Source organism: Phyllostomus discolor, chromosome 8 (genome assembly GCF_004126475.2).
Source record: "Phyllostomus discolor isolate MPI-MPIP mPhyDis1 chromosome 8, mPhyDis1.pri.v3, whole genome shotgun sequence".
NCBI lineage: Eukaryota > Metazoa > Chordata > Mammalia > Chiroptera > Phyllostomidae > Phyllostomus > Phyllostomus discolor.
In genome coordinates this window covers 57,859,415-57,879,711 of record NC_040910.2, presented here as the reverse complement: position 1 = coordinate 57,879,711, position 20,297 = coordinate 57,859,415, and the positions used below count along the sequence as shown (strand labels likewise).

The 20,297-nt window shown below is 45.4% G+C and overlaps 1 pseudogene; it reads right to left on the bottom strand.

Moving 5' to 3' along the window:
- Nucleotides 1-12,407: 12,407 nt before the first annotated feature.
- On the bottom strand, nucleotides 12,408-14,274 carry LOC114515133 (annotated as a pseudogene).
- Nucleotides 14,275-20,297: the final 6,023 nt, after the last annotated feature.

Genomic DNA, 20,297 nt, shown 5'->3' with positions numbered 1-20,297 from the left:
AGAGGTTTTTACAACCAGAGGTTTTGAAGCTTTCTTTTCCTGGGCTGGAACCCTGGGTATTGTGGTCTGTCTCACTCCCTGGTTGTTCTTCCTGGTTATTCACATACAAATGTGGGACTGCCAGCTGCCATCTTGGCCATGCAGTCCTCCAGCTGTTGCCTTGTCATGAGTCTTCTCTGCTTTGGGTGCCTGTCTCCACCTCTCCTATCAGTCTGGATGAATTTTTTTTGTTTAACTCCTTGGTTGTTGGACTTCAATTTTCTGGCAGATCTTGTTGTTGTTTCTAAATTTGTTGTTGTCAACCTTTTGGTTGTGCAAGAAGGCAAAGTGTATCTACCTATACCTCCATCTTGGCCGGAAGTCCAAATATACATCTCAAAGAGGGTTTAGAGCAGTGCATGTTTTATTCAGAACAAAGACAAGCATGACCTTCAGGGAGGAAGTGTAAGATATGGTTTTTTTTGTCTTGTATTTGTGTGTTTTGGATCACAGGAGAAAGGTATGGTTAGAGAGGGGCCATCATCACACTGTGTTGGAGTAAGTATTGTTTCCTGAAATTTCTTTCCATTTTATACATTCATGCATATTTATTTATTTATTTTTAAATATATTTTATTGATTATGCTATTACAGTTCTCCCATTACCCCCCCTTCATTCCCCTCCACCCTGCACATCCCCTTCCACCCACATTCCCCCTCTTTATTTTATGTCCATGTGTCATAAGTTCTTTAGCTTCTACATTTCCCATACTATTCTTGCCCTCCTCCTGTCTATTTTCTACCTACCACCTATGCTACTTATTCTCTGTACCTTTTTGCCCTCTCTCCTCCTCCCACTCCCCTATTGATAACCCTCCATGTGATCTCCATTTCTGTCGCTCTGCTCCTGTTCTAGTTGTGTGCTTAGTTTGCTTTTGGTTTTGTTTTAGGTGTGGTTGTTAGTAATTGTGAGTTTGCTGTCATTTTACTATACATGTTTTTTATTTTCTTTTTCTTAGATAAATCCCTTTAACATTTCATAAAATAAGGCCTTAATGATGATGAACTCCTTTAACTTGACCTCTGAAAAGCACTTTATCTGTCCTTCCATTCTAAGTTAAAGCTTTGCTGGATAGAGCAATCTTGGATGTAGGTCCTTGCCTCTCACGACTTGGAATACTTCTTTCCAGCTCCTTCTTGCCTATAAGGTCTCTTTTGAGAAATCAGCTGACATTCTGATAGGAACTCCTTTGTAGTTGACTGTCTCCTTATCTCTTGCTGCTTCTAGGATTCTCTCCTTCATTTTTACCTTGGCTAATGTAATTATGATGTGCCTTGGTGTGTTCCTCCTTGGGTCCAACTTCTTTGGGACTCTCTGAGCTTCCTGGACTTCCTGGAAGTCTATTTCCTTTGCCACATTGGGGAAGTTCTCCTTTATCATTTGTTCAAATAAGTTTTCCACTTGTTGCTCTTCCTCTTCTCCTTCTGGTATCCCTATAATTCGGATGTTGGAATATTTAAAGATGTCCTGGAGGTTCTTAAGCCTCTCATTTTTTTGAATTCTTATTTCTCCATTATTTTCTGTTTGGTTGTTTCTTTCTTCCTTCTGGTCCACTCTATTGATTTGAGTCCCAGTTTTCTTCCCATCATTATGGATTCCCTGTGCATTTTCCTTCATTTCACTTAGGGTAGCCTTCATTTTTCATCTAATTTGTGACCAAATTCAACCAATTCTGTGAGCATCCTGATCACCAGTGCTTTGAACTGTGCATCTGATAGGTTGGCTATCTCTTAGTCACTTAAAAGTATTTGCTCTGAGGCTTTGATCTGTTCTTCCACTTGGGCCATTTTTTTTATTTCGTCACACCTGTTACATATGAGGGGTGGAGCCTTAGGTGTTCACCAGGGCAGAGCAACCCAGTTGCTGGGTTGTGACGATGTATGTGGGGAAGGGGTCTGAGAGGGAACAATGGCACTTGCTCTGCTCTCTGCTGGACTTCAGTCCCTTCTGCCGCTTCCCCCAAGCAAACTAGGCATTTCTGGTGCTAATTCCTGGTGGGTGGGCTTGTGCACATAGTAGGACCCTGTGGGTCTCTCCAATGAACTCTCATGTGAGGCTGGGAGTCTCACCTTCTGCCGCAACCCCCCACAGGTGTTTTCAATCAGTGCCTCAGGCTCTTTTTCCCAGTGCTAGGACCCTGGGTTGCGCATGGTGCCTTGCTTCACAATTGCGGGTTCACTGGGTCTGCCAGTTGCCACCGCGCACCTAGGGTCTTCCAGCCGCTGCCTGTGCACCCAGGGTCCACCTGTTGCCATCTTGCGTGCCCAGATGCCTTTTGCGCCTGGTCCCACTGCTTTTTGTGCCGCAACCCCTCTCTGCCCGGCTGCCCAACTCCACCCCTCCTATGGGTCTGGATGAACGTGTCTGTTTTGACTCCTTGGTTGTCTGACTTCCATACAGTTCAATTTTCTGTCAGTTCTGGTTGTTATCTTGTTTCTAAATTGTTGTTGTCCTTAGTTTGGTTGTGCAAGGAGGCACAGTGTGTCTGCCTATGCCTCCATCTTGGCTAGAAGTCCCATACATGCATATTTACATACATGTAAATAAATAAGTACTAGATACAATGGTAACTATATGTCTTTCTTGTTTTTCTTTTTGTAATTGTAAAATGTGTGAAAGACAGTACCCATGTTAGACCATGAGTTCTTTATAGTGGTCAGTTGTGGGGTTTCTGTGTTGTAATGAGAATGCAGCCTCTGCAAATCTTTCCAAAGGGAAGGACTAGGCAAGAGTCTTCTGAACCCATTGTTCAGCATTTCCACCCATAGTATTTCTTAGCAGGCTGGGGCAGCCGGCTGCATCACTGGACACCCAGGTTTCTTTAAGGCTAAGGCTCCTAGGTCCTAGAATTTCTGGGGGCAGGGCCAAACAAGCATCCTTTTTCAAAAGTTCCCCAGCTGCATCTCTTAAACACAGATATCGAAGGACCACTGTTCTAGGTGTCGTTGGTATATACTGAACGTTTTCAGTCATTACCCATGGGTGCCATTGTATTTTTTTCTATGAGATATAACTGACATATAACATCGCTTTAGTTGTAGGTGAACAACACAATCATTTGATATATGTACACCCATCCTTTAGTGTCTACAAATGATTGTGTCCAGGACCCCCAGGGATACCAAAATCTGTGGATGTGCCAGTCCCTCATGTAACCTACATCCAATTGTCTCTATAGAGTACCGTAACGTGTAATACAATGGGAATGTCATGTAAATAGTTGTTATACTGTGTTGTTTAGGGAATAATGACAAGAAAAAAGTCTCAGATGCAACCATTGTAGGCCTAACTACATAGTACATGACAGCAACAATGTAACTTAAAAAATATATTTTCCACTAGTTGGTTGAATCCTGGGATCCAGAATCCTGGGATCCAGAGGGCTACTTGTCTATATTGTGAGATAAGTTTAGTTAACACCCACCTTTATACATAGTTAACTTTTTTCTTTTTTTTTCAAGAGTTTATTTATTTGTTTTTAGAGCAAGGTGAAGAGAGAGAGAAAGAAAGGGAGAGAAACATGAATGTGCGGTTGCTTCTCATGCACCCTGTACTGGGGACCTGGCCCACACACAACCCAGGCATGTGCCCTGCCTGGGAATCACAATGACCCTTTGCTTCACAGGCTGGTGAGCAATCCACTGAGCCACACCAGCCAGGGCTAACTTCTTTTGTGATAAGAGCTTTTAAGAGCTACTCTTTTAGCAACATTCAGATGTACCACACAGCAGTGTCAGCTGCAGTCACCACCCTGTACATTACATCCCAGGGTTTACTTATCTCATAAGTGCAAGTTTGTATGTTTTGACCCCCTCCACCCATTTCATACACTTCCCACACCTACTGTGTTTTAACATGGACCTAAAGGAAAGTTCCATTGCAAAGAGGGACTATAAAGCCTGAAGCCTCACTCTCTGTCCAAGCTCCAGCTTTGGGACTTTCAGGCTTTTGGGGGCTCCCCAACAGTGCAAAGGCAAAGGTGCACTTCGCACCTGGTGGTGAGTGGGGCGTTTTCAGTTATGAGCTCTCTGCATAATGTCCGCTCTTACTGTTTGTTAGAAGTTGTGTACTCTTCTAAAATGAATTGGCTTGCTGACTCAAAGGCTTAAAAATGTTTTTACAGGTAGAGTACCCCATGAGAGCCCCCCTGGCCAGATCCTGGGGGAGTGGTTCTCTAGGAGCCTCACTGGCTTGGGGCCAAAGGCTGACCGCTGCGCAGTCCTGGTCTCAGGTATTCCTGAGGCGTCCAGTGAATCAAGCTTGGAGCCTGCCAGGGATGGCACACCCAGAGGTCGCAGAAGGTGGAAGGGAACATGGGGTGATGAAGGCGCTATCCACTGGGCAGTGGGGCTCCAGCCATGTATGTGCTGTGGGGACAACACATCCACAACAGAATCAGAGGGACTGCACCCCTGAGTTGAGCGAACTTCCCATCAGTTTCGCTTTGCTGTAACCGCCAGGGGGTGATAAGATGCTCCGGGTGCCTGTAGCATTCAGGTTCCAATTCATTCATGAGTCTAGCCCTCAGCTATAAAACGACTAACTCCTCCACCTGTGCTGCTGAGACCCGGGAGCCACTTAAAGGGAATGAGTGCCCAGCCCACAAGCACCGGAGTCCCCGGGGGGCCAGGACTGGCCCAACTACACGTGGCCTGGTCCACGCAGGCCACCCGCAGCCGCGTGCACACGCCCCAGGCCAGCGCACACCCGCTCTTGTGCTGGGCAAAATTTTATTTTTCTTGTCTTTTTTCGACTTAACAGACTTACAGGTACGGGGATGACTTCGGTTGAGCAAAGCCAAGGCGTCCTTCGTGCGCCCTCTTGTGGACACACGTTGGCTCTTTGCACACCCAGGTGAAAGGAAGTGACACCTAACCTTCCTCCCTTGTCCATTTGCAACAGTGAAGGATCACGAAGGACCTTTTCTCCTTTCTGTTGTTTTTCTTCTTATTTTTCTCTTCCCCCTCCTCATCTTTCTTCCCCTTCCTCCTTCTCCTCCGCCTCCTCTCCCCACCCGCTTCTTCCTCTTGTGTCTTTCCTCTGTGTACTGAATTAGGGATTGAAAAGCCCTGGAGAGGAGTTCCAAAGGAGGCTAGAGGGGTGGCCTTACTGTCGTGACTTTAGCCAGTCTCATGGCTTTTCTTTTTAGAGTTGGTTGTGACAACGTTGTTGAAAGGAAATAAATTACAAAAATTTAGTCCATCAATTGTCATTGTATATATAGTATTGGTGCAAATGTGAATATTGTCTCATACTATTAGTCCCCCTATAATTGAGGATGTATCTTTCTAGATATATCTTTATCTGTTTCAGATATCTGGGGACATACTTTTGTATGAAAAGAAGGTATTACTCACAAGGACTCCTAGGAGCTAACTGGGCTTGGTTATGAAAACAAGGCCTAACGGCTGTTTCTGCATAACAGCCTCTCACGCAAACTGCACTGTGGGTAGGAGCCTGCCTAGGCTTTCTGCCAGCCAGGACTAGCACTTCAACACAAAGAATGAGACCTTCCCTTCAATCAGAGCTGGGCAGGTATATCCCCCATTGGCCTTCACCAACTGATCAGAGTGGCTCTATTTTGACCAATCAGGACAGTACGTTTTGGACCAATCTAACTTTGATGATTTGGAGTTCTGATTTGCATGAGGATGTACCAATCCAGCACCAGGGACAGGGATTTCTTTCTTTAAGAGCTCCTTTCTGATTCAGAGAACCACTTTCTGGTTACTTAAAAGAGTGGAATGGAGCAGGCTTCAGCAGTGCACAGCTGCCCCACTAGAGAGGGTCCTGGCTGCAGGCCTCAGAGCTGGGCTGCTTCAAAATTGAGCTGTAACACTATTCAGCTGTTTTGTAGCTGTGCTGAATCATAATTGAGCTTTTTGCACTGAATAAAATTTCCTTCTTTATCGCACCCCAAATTAGGGGTTCCTGTTGGTGTTGAATTGGTGCCAGTGACCATTGGTGACACATTTTAGCCAGGATGGCTCTGTGCATAGCCCTGGTGGCTAGCCTGTGAACAAGATGTATGGGTTTCTTATACTTTAGTCATCTCTGTGTGTGTGTATTGCCTGGACAAAAGAGGTTTTTTTTTTTTCTTTTTAAACTTATTTTGCTTAAAGTGGATCACAAGATACATATATTTGGCATGGAGTTTTCTTCACTTAGCACAATTTGTGTGCTTTGTACTATGAAATCATTCCCCATTTGTAGGCCTCCTGTTTGTTTTTATTTTCTTTGTATAACAAACACCTCTTCCTTGAGCACATCTGAACACAAATCTTGTGAATGTGAGTCAATATTTCTTCAGAAGAGATACCCAGACATGGTGACATCACATCAGAGCTGACTGCAAATCATGCTTTAATGCACACTTTTAGGACATGGCGAAGCACACCCGTTCACCCACCTTGTGATCAGTGACAGATACTATCCGGCTTAAAGTTTCTGCTAATCTGAGAGATGAAAAATGTCTTTTATTGCTATAATTTTCTTTTCCTAATCACTGGGGAGACAATTGTCTTTCTACATGATCATTTTTATGTCAATGGCAGTCAGCATCCCAGATGGCCCTGATGTTCAGACCTGTGTGTGCCCAAAAATATATGGCATAAGGGTGATTAGGTTCCCTCCAGGAGCAGGTTATAAAGGGCTGTGGCTTTTATCTTGTCACTTCCTTGCTCTGTTTTCTCTCCCCTTGTGTTGTTTCACCTGCTCTGGGAAGTCAGCTTCTGCATCATGACTAGGAACTGAGTCTTCTCCCAGCTGCCCAGTGCTACCACGTAACTGGGTGCTCTGGAGTTTCTGCAGCTCCCAGAAAGTGGGAGCCAGAACCACCTACCTAGCCTGCTGCCATGTCTCTGGACCCACAGACACCCATTTGTTAGACGTGTGGCAACAGATGGCTAAGATAATGCCTTATCTGCTTGTTTATTCTTAAGAGTCCTTTATACATTTTGGATATTAATAATTTATTATATAAAATAATCCTTTTACAAATACATCCTTTATCATTTGTCTTTCTAACTTTATTTATGGCACCTTTTGTCAAGTACAAGGATATAGGAAATGTGAAGCCAACATTTCCAAAAGTGAATAGTGGAATAAACACTTTAAGTCAAAGTAGAGAGAGAATATTGTGAAATTAAAGAAGCTCTATTGATGTGTTGGAAAGGGTCATGACTAAGAGCCCTGAGACAAATCCGCACTCAGGCCTGGGGCTCATGTAGACCTATGGAGGTTTTGGCTTCATGGAGAAGGGTGTTTTAGGGGAGCGATGAGAGCAAAGGATTTAGAGGTGCAGATCGGCAGTTTAGCTGTGACTTCCTGCCAGGTCTAATCCTATGCACAAATTTACATGCACTGTAGTGCAGTTTTTCACCTGTCAAATAATAGTTTTCACCATATAGGATTATTGTATGAATAAAACATCTAGTGGATGTGCTGTACAATGCTTTACTGACATACAACACTTCTAGATCATAGGGTAGAACCTTATGTGTAGCATATGTGCAGTTATATAGGCACTATAGTATAATTTACAATATGGTCTGCCATATACACAGTCATTGCTTACATCTAGCAGCACTATATTGCAAGCTGTGATTATCATCTAAATTTCAGTTCCCTTATCCATAGATTGGGATGTTGATATTGTCAATAGTGTACACTAAACAGGATGGCTGTCAGGGTTAGTGATAATAAGAAACATGTTTAGTCTTTGTTGCCAGTTCCTGCCACAGAATTTCTAAAACCCTGGGAATTTACGGTATGATATAGGTGAGAGAAGCATATTTTATTCTTCACAGTAAGCCCCTATCCACCCCTACCTGAATTTATGCTAATGAGGTGATTCAAGGTGGGGCCCTTGGGTAGCTTCAGGCTAGGGGCTGGTTGCCAGGAGAACCAACCATTTGATTAGAGAGTTGGAACTTTCAGCTCCACCCCCAGTCTTTGGAGAGGGCAGAGAGGCTGGAGGTTGAGTTCAGTCACCAGTGGTCAGTGATTTAGTCAATTACACTGACATAATGGAAACTCCATGAAACCCCCAAATGACAGAGTTCAAGAAGCTTCCAGATGAATGAACTTGTGGCAGCTCTAGGAAGGTGGAATGACTAGGGAGAGCACGGAAGCTCTGTGACCCCTGCCCCCACAACACCAGCCCAATAGCTTTTGCTATTGTAACTGAGAAGCTGGGGCTTGTCCACACGGCATTTTGATACATGACCCGCTGTAGGAGACTGTTCTGTGTGGCATGGGCCCAGCTCCCACTTGGAGATGCACAGGACCCATGCCTGTGGATAGGTTCTCCCATGGGGAATCAGGCCTGCAATGTGCCTAGGCTGCTTTGAGTCTTACTTTTGCTAAAATCTCCCTCTCCCTGAATCAAGGACATTTACTGCAAAGTAACTTCCTAAAATCCGAGCTAAAACTCCCCAGTATGGAGTGCAACCAGTTCAACCACTTTCCCCTTTTCATTTGCAAATATCCTTCTTCTGTGATGTGATTAGCAGCATTGGCTCCTTTGTTTTCTGTAAAAGGTAACCACCTAAAGCCAACTGGTGTGACAGTAAATGAGGACCATCATGTAATGTGCCCAGAGATAGAAATAAAGGCCTGCCGTGGTAGAGGCTGCAGCTTTTTGCTCCCCTTGAGAGCGAAGCTGCTCACCCTTTTCCTCCACAGGACTCGGTAGTCCGTGTGAATGTCTCTTCCCCATCCACAATGTCTTGGACCCCATTAGCCGGGGTCCACATCAACCCAACAATTACTGTTGAAGGAAACAGGTTTTTATTTACAGGATTCCAACCTCAGGTTGGGACACTAGGAGCACTACTGCTTAGAGCCCTGTCTCCCACAAGACCCAGCACTTCCCTGGCTCCCCACTAGGCTATAAGCCACAACCATGCCCCAAAGTCCTCCACATCCTTATCTGGTCTTCAGCCAGCTGCTCAAACAGTCCTCCATCCCCTGTGGAAGGTGCTCTTGTGGGTTTCAGAGTCACCATCCTCTCATTGCAGCTCTCTCCTTCAGGATGTGGGGTACATTATCCTCAGCCTCCATGTAACTGACCAGGAAATACATGCCGTGTTACACTGGATCATGGTGGAGTCTGAGAAATCACATGTCCCGAGAGAGTGGCTTCTCTGTAACGTCCTTCAGAAAAGCAGAAGTCAGCATTCCTGGTCACGGTTCAGTTCAGCTCCAAGCACCTCTCATGAATCTGTGCTTGGTTAGGTGGGTCCCCACATGGCTCCATCAGCTTTCTCTGTACACCCGTTCCTCCACATGGCTTACAGACCACATGCCTGCTTCTTCACTACACCAGGCTGCATGGTGGAATCCTCCTACTTCATGGCTCCTCCCTCATGGCTACCTGCTTCTCTCTCAACCCACCCTCATTCAAGATGCTTGGCTGGGAACTTCCTATGTGACCTCATATCTGGCCCCTCCTATGATATTCCACATTTGCCAATTCCCCTGTACCTTTTACCTCCTTCTGGCTGCCATCTTTAGTCAGGGTAAGACTTCCCCCTCACACATGGACACCTGAGGTGGTATTCATATCCCCTGGCTATGTCACAAACCACTAGGTGCTCTCAGAGTCACGTACTCCTTTTGCATGGGTGGCAGCCACTTCCCTTCAGGAAAGACATGGCTATCAATTTGCCATTGTAATGCAAAGTGTCTAAAACACCTGTATTATCCCCTTCCCCCTCCCCCAATTAAAATTTGTTGGGGTTTTCAGGGGGCCCATGCTCTGCACCCTGTTACACTACACATCTCTCCCATTTGGCTGTTCCTGAGTTGTATCCTGTATTCGGCAGAGGTCACGGCTGATCTGAGAGATACCAACAAGCTCTTTTCTTAAATATTGTTACATATATTGGGTGCATATGTTCAATGTCATGACTAGCTTGAACATTATGGCTTAACATTAGTCACACACCCAGTTTATAAAAAACCACCAGGTTTATAATAAACCAGTAAAGTGCTTTCCTAAGTTCTGTGAGTTATTCTGGAAAATTATGAAACCTGAATTGGGGAGTGGGCATGGAAACTCTTGAATTTATTGTTAGTAGTACCAGTGACAACTTGAACTTGTGATTGGCTTCTGAGTGGGGGTAGTCTTCTGGGACTGAGCCCCGAGCCCCATGAGATTTAACAATAACTTCAGATTGAGAGTGTCAGAGTTGAATTGTAGGACACCCAGTGATTGCCCAGAGAATCAGAAACTTGGCTGTTGGGTGAAGAACAAGCCCACACATTTGGTGTCAGCAGTGGGAGTAAAATAATTCAGTGGGTTCAATAGGTGATATCAATAAAGTATTCTGCATTGTCCAGACACATGGTTTTTATATAATGATTACCATGAAATTACTGAGAAAAGAATAAGGTACTTTTTAATTGATATTTATAATCCAGCAGACATTGTGTACTTACTCTTTTCAAAGCTTCTCCCAGGGTTCAGTACCCTGGTACTGAAGCAAAGAAGCAACTGTGTGTAAGGTGGATTGTGATTCTGCTTTAATGATTAGGAATAAAGGAACATAGAGAAACCTGGAGCTCCATGGCCCAGGGGCTCAGCTGGTTACAGCATCATCCCAATGCACCACAGCTGTAGGATGGATCCCCAGTCAGGGCACATACAAGAATGCACCAATATGTAGAACAACAAACCGATATTTCTCTCTCTCTCTCAATCAATTAGAAAAAAAAAACCATGGATAGTGAGACAGTTTGACCTGCTGGGACATCTGCTTCTTCCCTCTTCTCACTTCCTCTGGGCTATTCCAGATGTGGGTATCTGAGGGCCAATTTATCAGACATATGACACCAAGATAGAGATAAAATTGGGAGTACTGGAGGGAGGGGATTTTGGGGATCCTACCCTGGAGCTTGGAAACAGGCTATGCAGGCAGAGCTTCCTCTCACTGAGCTTGGCTGCTGCAACAGTGTTTCAGACTGGCGCCTCCCACAACAGAGGTCCCGCCTCTCAGTTCTGTGGGCTCCAAGTCTGCATGCAGGGTGCTGATGGGGTAGGTTTCATTCTGATCCCTTTTTCTCTTGACTGGTAGGTGGCTCTCCTCTCATGGAATGCTCACATGGCCTCTTCTTTGTCTTTGTGGAGAGAGACATGTCACTATTGCTCTTTGTATGGGGGCACTAACCCCTATGAGGGCCTTCGCTTCAGGGTCTCACGTGTCCCTGACCATCACCCAAAGGCCCTTTCTCAGACCATCCTAGTGGGGGGAGGGCTGCAACACATGGAGTGGGGGGGGGGTGGTCACAGATATTCAGCCCGTAACAGGCCTGAACCACAGCTCTTCTCAGTCTTGACAGACCACCTCGTGACCCTTGAAACCCCAGGTCAAGGTGAGTTGGAAGAGGCAGAGGGAGACAGGCTGTGCAGAGCCCTCTGTTCTGTGGGTCCCAGGACTGAAACATTCCCCCCTGCAGTAACCTTTGCTGGCTTCTTAATAATGGGATTCAGATAGTCCTCAACTCCTTGGTTGGCCCAAACTGTGTGATCTAAACCACTAACTTCCATTCAGTTAAAGACAGCAGGACCAGTTTTCACTCTGGAGTGCATCACATAGAGTTTTCATATGAATAAATGCAGTTCAATATCGCACCGCTCCCACCTGCAGGGCTGGGCAATGGGACTGTGCTGGAAACCACTGTGTTTTCCCCCACCCACAAAAGCGTCTGAACCTAGTTTTCGTAATTCTAGTTCAGTTTCTTTGAAGAGAAAACGGCCTGCTTTTTTAAGTGAGTCATACAACTTCTCTTTTCAGTCCTGACGTCCCTAATATAGTTTCTACATTTTTTCTAGGAAGGCCTAACAGATTTTTTCTCTTTAATTTGTCTATTTATCAGTTACAGTTGACCTACAATAGTTTCAGGTGTGCGGAACTTTTCAATAGGTAAGAGATAAAATAACACATAGTAGGGGGTGAAGGCAGCATGGAGAGCCTGGAAGCCAGGTCTCCAGATGAGCAACTGCAACTCTCAGAATGGGCAGGGAATGCTGACAGAAACTGCCACCTTCCAGGACGTCTTTGGGGTCAAGTGATTTTTTCCCCTCTCACAAAGGGTGGATGGGACTTTCAACAGGTATAGGACACACGATATCACACCAGACTGGCTGCATATGTGTGGGGGAGGGTCCAGCTGCTCTGCACTGATGCGGACATTAATGAGATGTGCAGAGTATGAAAAAACGGTATCCCCTTCATGAAACTTGTGTGCTTGTTTATTTTGGGCAACAGTAATTTTTTTTATGAAAAATGTGTTACGTTCACCTATTTATTATTGTAAATAAATCAATAATCACTTTATGTTTTTTCTCAATTAAATTTTTTTTGTGAAACTTAATCTTTATTTACAAGACACTGTAAGATAGGAAATTCCACATAGAAATAAGAAACTCATTGAAAGGAGAAGTTTCATACAGTATGTACAGTTTGTAATTGTTCAAGTATAGTTTCATTGTAAAAAGTGCTACAATAACAAACCATATTTAAAAAGAGTTCTTAGTAGAGAAACAGTAAGACAAACTTATACCAAACATAGCACACAACAAACAGAATTTTATGCCTCAGCTGTACAATCTAAAAGTGAAAGGTCCCAGGAGCGCCATCCTGAACTTGAAATGTATAACCATCAGAGGTAGTTTCTGGCACAATCTGATCTTCCTCTTCCTCTGCAGAGAAATACTTCTCAATCAAGTTTAATGAAGCTTTTTATACAGATTCATTTTCATGGTTTTGAAGAGCTTCAATTTTGTCCAAACCTCCACATTCTTCGATCATTATACTAAGTTTCTCAGTTTCACCTAGTTTCTCAGCAGCCTGGAAGATATTTGAAATGGCATCCAGAATAACCAGAATAATTTCGGTATCTTTCACAGTTAAGAGGCTCACCAATGGTTCTATTATGCCACAGTAAACAAGGTATACAACCTGTTCAACTGTCCCACCACTTGTATAGTTGGTCACAACCCACAGCTTCCTTTTGTGTCTTAAAGTCTGCCATAAGAGAAGAACAATGAGGAATGGGTAGTCCATGATTCATATGAGTTCATGAATCATGTGATTCCATGATGCACAACTTGCTATGCCTGGTCCTGGTGACATTGTCCACATAGCTTCCTTCTGCATATTAATCTTAGAGTTCAGTAACAGGCTGAGAAACACAGCAAGTACTCCCACATCTATCATAACCTGAGTATGTTCATCTGTCCTAGTGACAATATTTCCTTTGGCTTTTAGTGCAGGCGTCAAAACTGGCAATTTAGTAGCTCCCAGGAGCTTTACAAGCTGGGGTACAACTACTGTTTTCACAACCATTTCGATCCATTCATTTGGACCATCAGTAAGGTAGGAGATGGCTTAGCAGCTATCTGCTAATACTTCTGGGTCATCATGATGCAAGAGTTGAACTAAAGTAGGAAGAATCTGCTCAACAGCATCTGATGGAGGTGCAGGATTCTTGTTGCAACAAAGGTTTGACAGTGTCCAGGTAAGATTACATAAGTAACCACATGCTAAAGATGACATATCAGGAACTGCAAGAAGAGCCAACAGTGGATCAACTGCACTGTACTTGATTAGCAGGTCTCGGAAAACTGAACCATCACCTGTGATGTTTCCCAGAGCCCATACAGCTTGTTCACTGATGTGAGATCTTGGGGAGATGCCAACAATGAAATGAATGCTGGGATAGCACCTCCATCTACTACAGTCTTGGTCTGTTCTGATGTCCCGGAAGCAATGTTAGTGAGGGCCCAGGCAGATTCAAACTGAATGGGACTACAGTCAGTTCTGCCAAAGAAGGACACAAATGTTGGAATCAAACCAGCCCGGATTATGTTGTCTATGCCTGGCAGTTTTTCCCCTAGAAGCAGTTTCTTGCAGCCTGAGTAGCTTGGAGCTGGTTTTCCAAATTGTTGCTATTTATTGCCTTTGACAATGTCCTCAACAGACCAGTTTATAGTGCCCTGGTTGCTGCGGTTTTCCTGCAATGGAAAAGTAGCATATCAGAAAAAGAGCTTACATTTCTCCTTTTCAGCATCTGTCATCCTTAGCTTTTCTCAGCTCCACATTCACTTGTATTGGCAAGGCCTCACTTCTGTTCTGTCTTTCCCCTTGTTCTTAAATCTGTTAAGGGGGGCAGCTGGTGAATTAGCATTCTCATTGGTGGACATGTTATGAGACAAAGAGAGATAGATGCACAGCTGGCTTAGGTCCTTTCACAGGAGATGGTGTGAGGTGGACAGGCTGTTGATATGGTTTGCTCTGAAAAATACCCAACACTGATCAGCACAAAGACCATGTCTAAATTTCTGATATAGTAAGTACATATCAATGTGATCCTTACACAAAAGTCCTGTTTGTTTTTTTTTTAAAGATTTTATTTATTTTAGAGAGAGGGGAATGGGAAGGAGAGGAGAGGGAGGAGAAACATCAATGTGTAGTTGTCCCTCATGTAACCCCTTAATGGGGACCTGGCTGGCAACCAGGCATGTGACCTGACTGGGAACCAACTCACGATCCTTTGGTTCACCGTCTGGGGCTCAGTTGACTGAGCCACACCAGGCAAGGGCAGAGTCCTGGGTTCTTATTTCTGAGACCAGGTCTTCTGGGAGCCGCTGATGTGGCCTTAAGAGTATTTAGGCAAATGGACCTTCTGAGTCTCAGGTGACCTCTCATGTTTCTTGACTCTAGACAGTGGAAGGTGGCTCCCTGGCATGCAGGTTTCCAGACACCTGCCTTAAGAGTGGGCATTGGTGAGGGTGAAAGGAGGGGCATCACCAGAAATCAGTGGTCCACAGGGTGGGGCTCCAGGTGCTGAAGACAAGGGACACCTCCTTCTCTGCTTTGTCCAGGGTTTGGCTGCTTTTCTGTTCAGGTGTAAGAGACAGAGCACAGGGCCAGATTAAAATACTGCTTATATAATCTTACTAACCCATGTCATCCCAATGAATTCAATCAAAAACATTCTGCTGGTGGTGGGCGTCAGCCAGGGAGGGCATAGTGTTCCAGGGTCCCTGACCTCCAGAGACAGAACCAGACACAGAAGACAGGGGTCACAGGTGTCCACCATCCCTGGAGCCTTGGACCCACCTTCCTAATGAAACAGAGCTGGCACAGCAGCCCCAGCAGGGAGCAGTACTGCCAGGCTGAGCAGCAGTGGTGCCAGGAGCCGAGTCCCTTTGCCTCTGAAAACACCAGGTCCCCCAGCAAAGGGAAGTGGGCCCCAGACTTGGAGAAGTCAGGTTTCAGGACTGATGGTCTTGCAAACAAATGACTTTTTTCTCCCCAAATGCAAAATAATTACTGTATACAAGACTCCCACCTCTTTTATTCAGCTATTTCTCCCCCATGCCTCTAAAGAATTATATTAATGTTCATCCAGAAAGACATTGTCTTTCCCAGTGTCCTGTCCTCCGCCAGCCTCCGGGAACGCTCAGACCTCGGGACACCCTCAGTTCCCCTGGGCTGTTTGCACTGCTCTGTTTCCAGTTTTTCTCTTCACCTGCGGTCCAGGGTGCAGGGCTGATTGCCTCTACCACCACGACCAGCAGAGGGCAGCAGCCGAAGGGGGATTCCTCGCCCCTAGTGAAGCACAGGGGAGAGCCTGGCAGTCTGTCACAGGGGAGGGAGGGAGGCAGGCGAGGCAGGCTGGTTTGCTTAGAGGTCTGGGGGAGGAGAAAGTTCGGTGGCGGTGCTGAGACCCCACCTCCAGAAGTGGCTGCAGCCGGCTGGGAAACGGGAAGTGCCCAGAGTGTGGGCAGGAAAGTTGTGACAGCAGTGCCAGGCCACTTCCATTTTTTTCTTTCATTTTCTTTTGATTTGAGAATTCCGGTGCATTTATAAAAGCAGAAGAAATGAGAAGCAGGATTGCAAAAGTATGGTGTATTTTAAATGTTTACCTTGAATAAAACTCCATTTACAGAAAACTCAAGGTCTAGTTCAATAAACTTAGTTCTATGTCAAAAGAAAAAAAAAAGTGATGGGAACATCTGACCCAGTGTGAGGTTTGAAGGCTTTTAAAAATTTATTTATTTAAGTCCAGTGATCTCACTTGGAACCCAGGTGAACCGGACTATATTACACCATTAGGAGACTGAGCGACCGCTGTTAAAGAAGAACAATTCTGACACTTGTTAATGTGGAAAGGAGCCCTGACTGGTGTGGCTCAGTTGGTTGGGTTACTGGTTGGTTGCCCTTGGATTCCAGGTCAGGGCATGTGCCTGGGTTGCGCCAGGACCTGCCCCACGACCTGCCCCACCAATGCCGCTGCCAGAGGAAACCAATGGCTGTTTCCTTCTGGAATGTATGCTTCTCTCCCTCCCTACCCTCTCTCTAAAAATAAATAAATGAACAACTCTGAAAACAAATGGTGGAAAGGAACGCTTTCCACAGGACACTGTAACACAGGTGTTGCGGTGAGGGGCCAGCCAGACTCACTCAGCAGCAAGCGCAGCGAGGACACTATGACCTGCAGCCCAAGCAAGAGGGAAGGTCCTCGTCAAGGCCTAGCGGGAGCAGCGGAGGAGGCCACTGGGGCTCCTGTGCTTCCGCCTGCAGGGGTTGACTCTCTGCACCTTGGGGTTGCAGGGGTGAGGAATATTAGCTCCCTGTTCTCTCAGGGGAGGTACTGTACTGCTTGGTTGAGAAAGGAGGTGGAGGTCTTGGTGTTTCGGGCCTCACTTGCCCAGGGCGGTACCACCTACTGCTGTACAGGGTGGGAGTGAAGGAAGTGCCTCTCCTGGCTCAGGGGCCGCAGGTTCTCACCATTCCTGAGGAGAGTTAGTAGAGGCCCTTCAGTAACTGGCTTCATTTGCTGCCTACCTTTAGGGTGCAAGTGGGAAACCCAAGGCCCTTGGGCCAATCTGGCCCTCCACCTTGTTGTATCCTGCTGGGCACCTTGTTTCTACCAGGCAGCAACACCAAGCTCTTGCTTAACTGTTAAGGAGTTGTTGCGCGTGGGTCACCGGCCAGCAGTGACCACAGAACGCTGCGGATGGCTTGCTGAAAAACACGCGAGAAAAAAACACATGCACAGAGACAAACTAGTTTCTGTGGGGAAGTAGGGACGAAATGGCCACCCCCCCTAGTGGGGAGCGCGCTGATTTACAGTCCATACCTGCTTTTATTGGGCTCATTTTGCATAATAATTCAGGTAAAGTACAGTACTCATTAGGGGGAAGTAAGAAACTATAGAAAACAAGGAACTCTGCTGGTCTATTGAGTCGGGGTCAAAGAGCTGTAAGACTTTGAGGAACAAACTAACTTCCTCCTTGGACCCCTCTCATTCAACTGAGAGCATTCTAAACAAAGAAGGTTTCACAGTAATTTACATATTCTTTCTTAGGCATGATCACCCGGGGAATCCGCCCTTTTCAACACAGAGCTGCACCACTCTGTCATTGTTTCAGGCTTAGGTGGGAACTAAGGCAATAAGGAGATTTTCTCCCAGACGATGAGAACTCAGGCTATGTCAAAGCTGAGGAGCAAGGGTCCATCACCCCGTTTTGCTGCAGCCCCCCAAGTCCTTCTTTTGGGGGGCCTCCCAAGCAGGTGATCGTGCCTGTCTTAGGTCGTTCCCCCCTTGGGGAATCTTACCCGTCTTTGGCTAACCGACCAAGCTTTTTGGGGTTCAGTTATGAATGAAGCAGCAGAAGCAGCATTCCTGCCAGGGAGATAAGCTTTTGTCTCCTCGCTGTCTTACGGTTCCAAGGGCGTTCCCTTAGCCTTAGCCTAGGTGGGGGTTTCAGCTTCTGATACCAGTAAGGGCAGTTCCCAACAAGGAGTAGTTACATTTATACAGTCCTAAAATTACATCAGGCCCACTGAAGGCAACTGCGAGGCTGATGTGGCCCCTGGTGAAAATGAGTTTGACACCCCTGCTTTAGGGCAATTTCCAGAAACTGTAAATGGTTGTTATTTTGACATTTTTTGCTGGTTGTGGTTGTCTCGCTTCAGTAGGGATTCCTGAGCTCCTCACACTGCCAGTACGGAGGTGGATCTTTCTTCTACAGGAGCTTTCTGGAAGGAAGGCTGAGGCCACGGTGACTCCTGCAGATGTAGGGCTGCTCCTGCAGGTGCCCTGCCACCTGCCTGTCTGTGAGGGGCTGGGAGCACCTGGCAGCCAGGCACCTTGAACATGGGAAATGCACCCGACTGGAATACAACTTGGTTGTCAAAATTATGTGCAGACATTTTTTAAAATTACATTTTATTATTTACACTATTACAGTTGTCCCCACTTTCCCCCCTCTTTGTCCCCCTCTATCCAGCCCCCCTCCTCCTGGAGGAAATCCCCACACCCTCATTCATGTCTGTGGATCACACATGTATGATCTTTGGCTACTCCTTTCACCTTCTTTCATCCAGTGCCTCTTTCCCCTCCCTTCTGACAGCTGTCAGTCTGTCCCAGGTGTCCATGCCTGTTTCTACCTTGTTCATTAGTTTACTTTGTTCTTTAGATTCTACATATAGGCAAGGTGAAAGTTAATTTAAAAATGTGAAAACAAATGCAGTGCCCATCAACATCATTTTAGAATATCTTCTTTCTTTATGTGCTTGGATTAAGTTAGTTTATACTCTAGCAAGGATTTATTTTCCTCGTAAAGCAGGCATGGGCTTAGTATGTATGTATGTATATATGTATTTTAAGAGAGAGAAGAACGGAGGGAGAAAGAGAGGGAGAGGAAAGTCGATGTCAGAGAGAAACATTTACTGGTCCCCTCCCTCATGTGCCCTGACTGGGGACCAAACCTGAAACTCAGAAATGTGCCATGACCAGGAATGGAACCTGCCACCTCCTGGTCTGGGGGATGACGTCCAACCCACTGAGGCACATCGGTCAGGGCATCTTAGTGTTTTTAAGATTCTTTTTAAAAATTGAAATTAAAATTTTATTTTTCTAATTGTTGTTGAAGTACAGTTATCTCCATTTTCCTGCCACCTTCCTTTCCCACCCCCCCCCCTCCCCCCCTCAATCCTACCCCCTTTGGCTTTGTCCATGGGTTCTTTCTACTTGTTCCTTGATGAATCTTCCCCTTCTTTTCCCATTATCACCCTCCCTCCTCCCCTCTGGTTACTACTGTCAGTTTGTTCTTTATTTCAATATCTGTGGTTGTATCTGTTTAAAGTTTTTCTGGACTATTTGTGGGAATGAATATTGACATGCACACAGTTCCTAAGCCACACTGTGTCTTAAGGTTTCAATGAAAAGTGGGGGTGGCTTGAGGGCTCTTCTTTCTAAACATCATCTCTGTTTACTTTTGCTCATAGGGTTATTTCTTCACCTTTGAAAGATGGGCCCAAGGGTTGTGCCCCTGAGTCAGTTATTTCCAAACCACTTTGTGCCTTGTTAGTGGGTAGATTCAGTCATTCCTCTATTTTAGGAAAGTTTTCTTTTCTTTCTTTCTTTTTTTTTTTTTGTTACAGCATTTGCTCTTGTCTTTGGGGACAAAGACTGCATGAGTCGGCTCTTTGCCTTATGCAGCCTTTCTTTCCCTTTAAAGTCCTCTTAAACATTTGTCCTTGCCTTTTGCTTTTGCTCTGTGTTTTGAGCACCCTCTCCACCACACTGAATGATCTAGCAGATCAGGGGTTCCTTTTACTTTTTTAACAAAGGTTTTATTTATTTTATATTTTTAGAGAGAGGGAAAGGGAGAGAGAGAAACATCGATGTGAGAGAGAAAAATTGATTGGTTGCTTCTGTATGCATCCTGACCGGGGACTGAACCTACAACCCAGGCATGTGCCCTGACAGGGAATTGAACTGGCAACCATTTATTTTATGGGATGATGCCCAACCAACTGAGCCACACTGGTCAGGACTTTTGTTGGTTTGTTTTGCTGCCATTACCTTAATTTCTGTAAGGTTCTCCATTTTCAGTCAATTGTAGCTTGTCAGCCCCTCATTTCAGCTCCTTTTCTTCCTGTTACTCTTACTGCCCAGCCCTCTATGTCTCTTCTTCAGTTTCTTCTTTGACAGATACCACATTCTGTAAATTATTTGACTTCATGGGAAACCAGTGGTTCTTAATTGTATTTTCTACGGCTGCCATAACAAATTGCCACAAATGTGTTGGCTTAAAAAGCCAAAAATTATCTTGTAGTTCTGCAGTTCTGAAGTCACATGGAGCCTCACTGGGCTGAACTCATGGTGTTGCAGGCTGTTCCTTCCTGAGTCTCCAGCAACACCCAGCTGCTCTCTTCTCCCAGCCCCTGGAGGC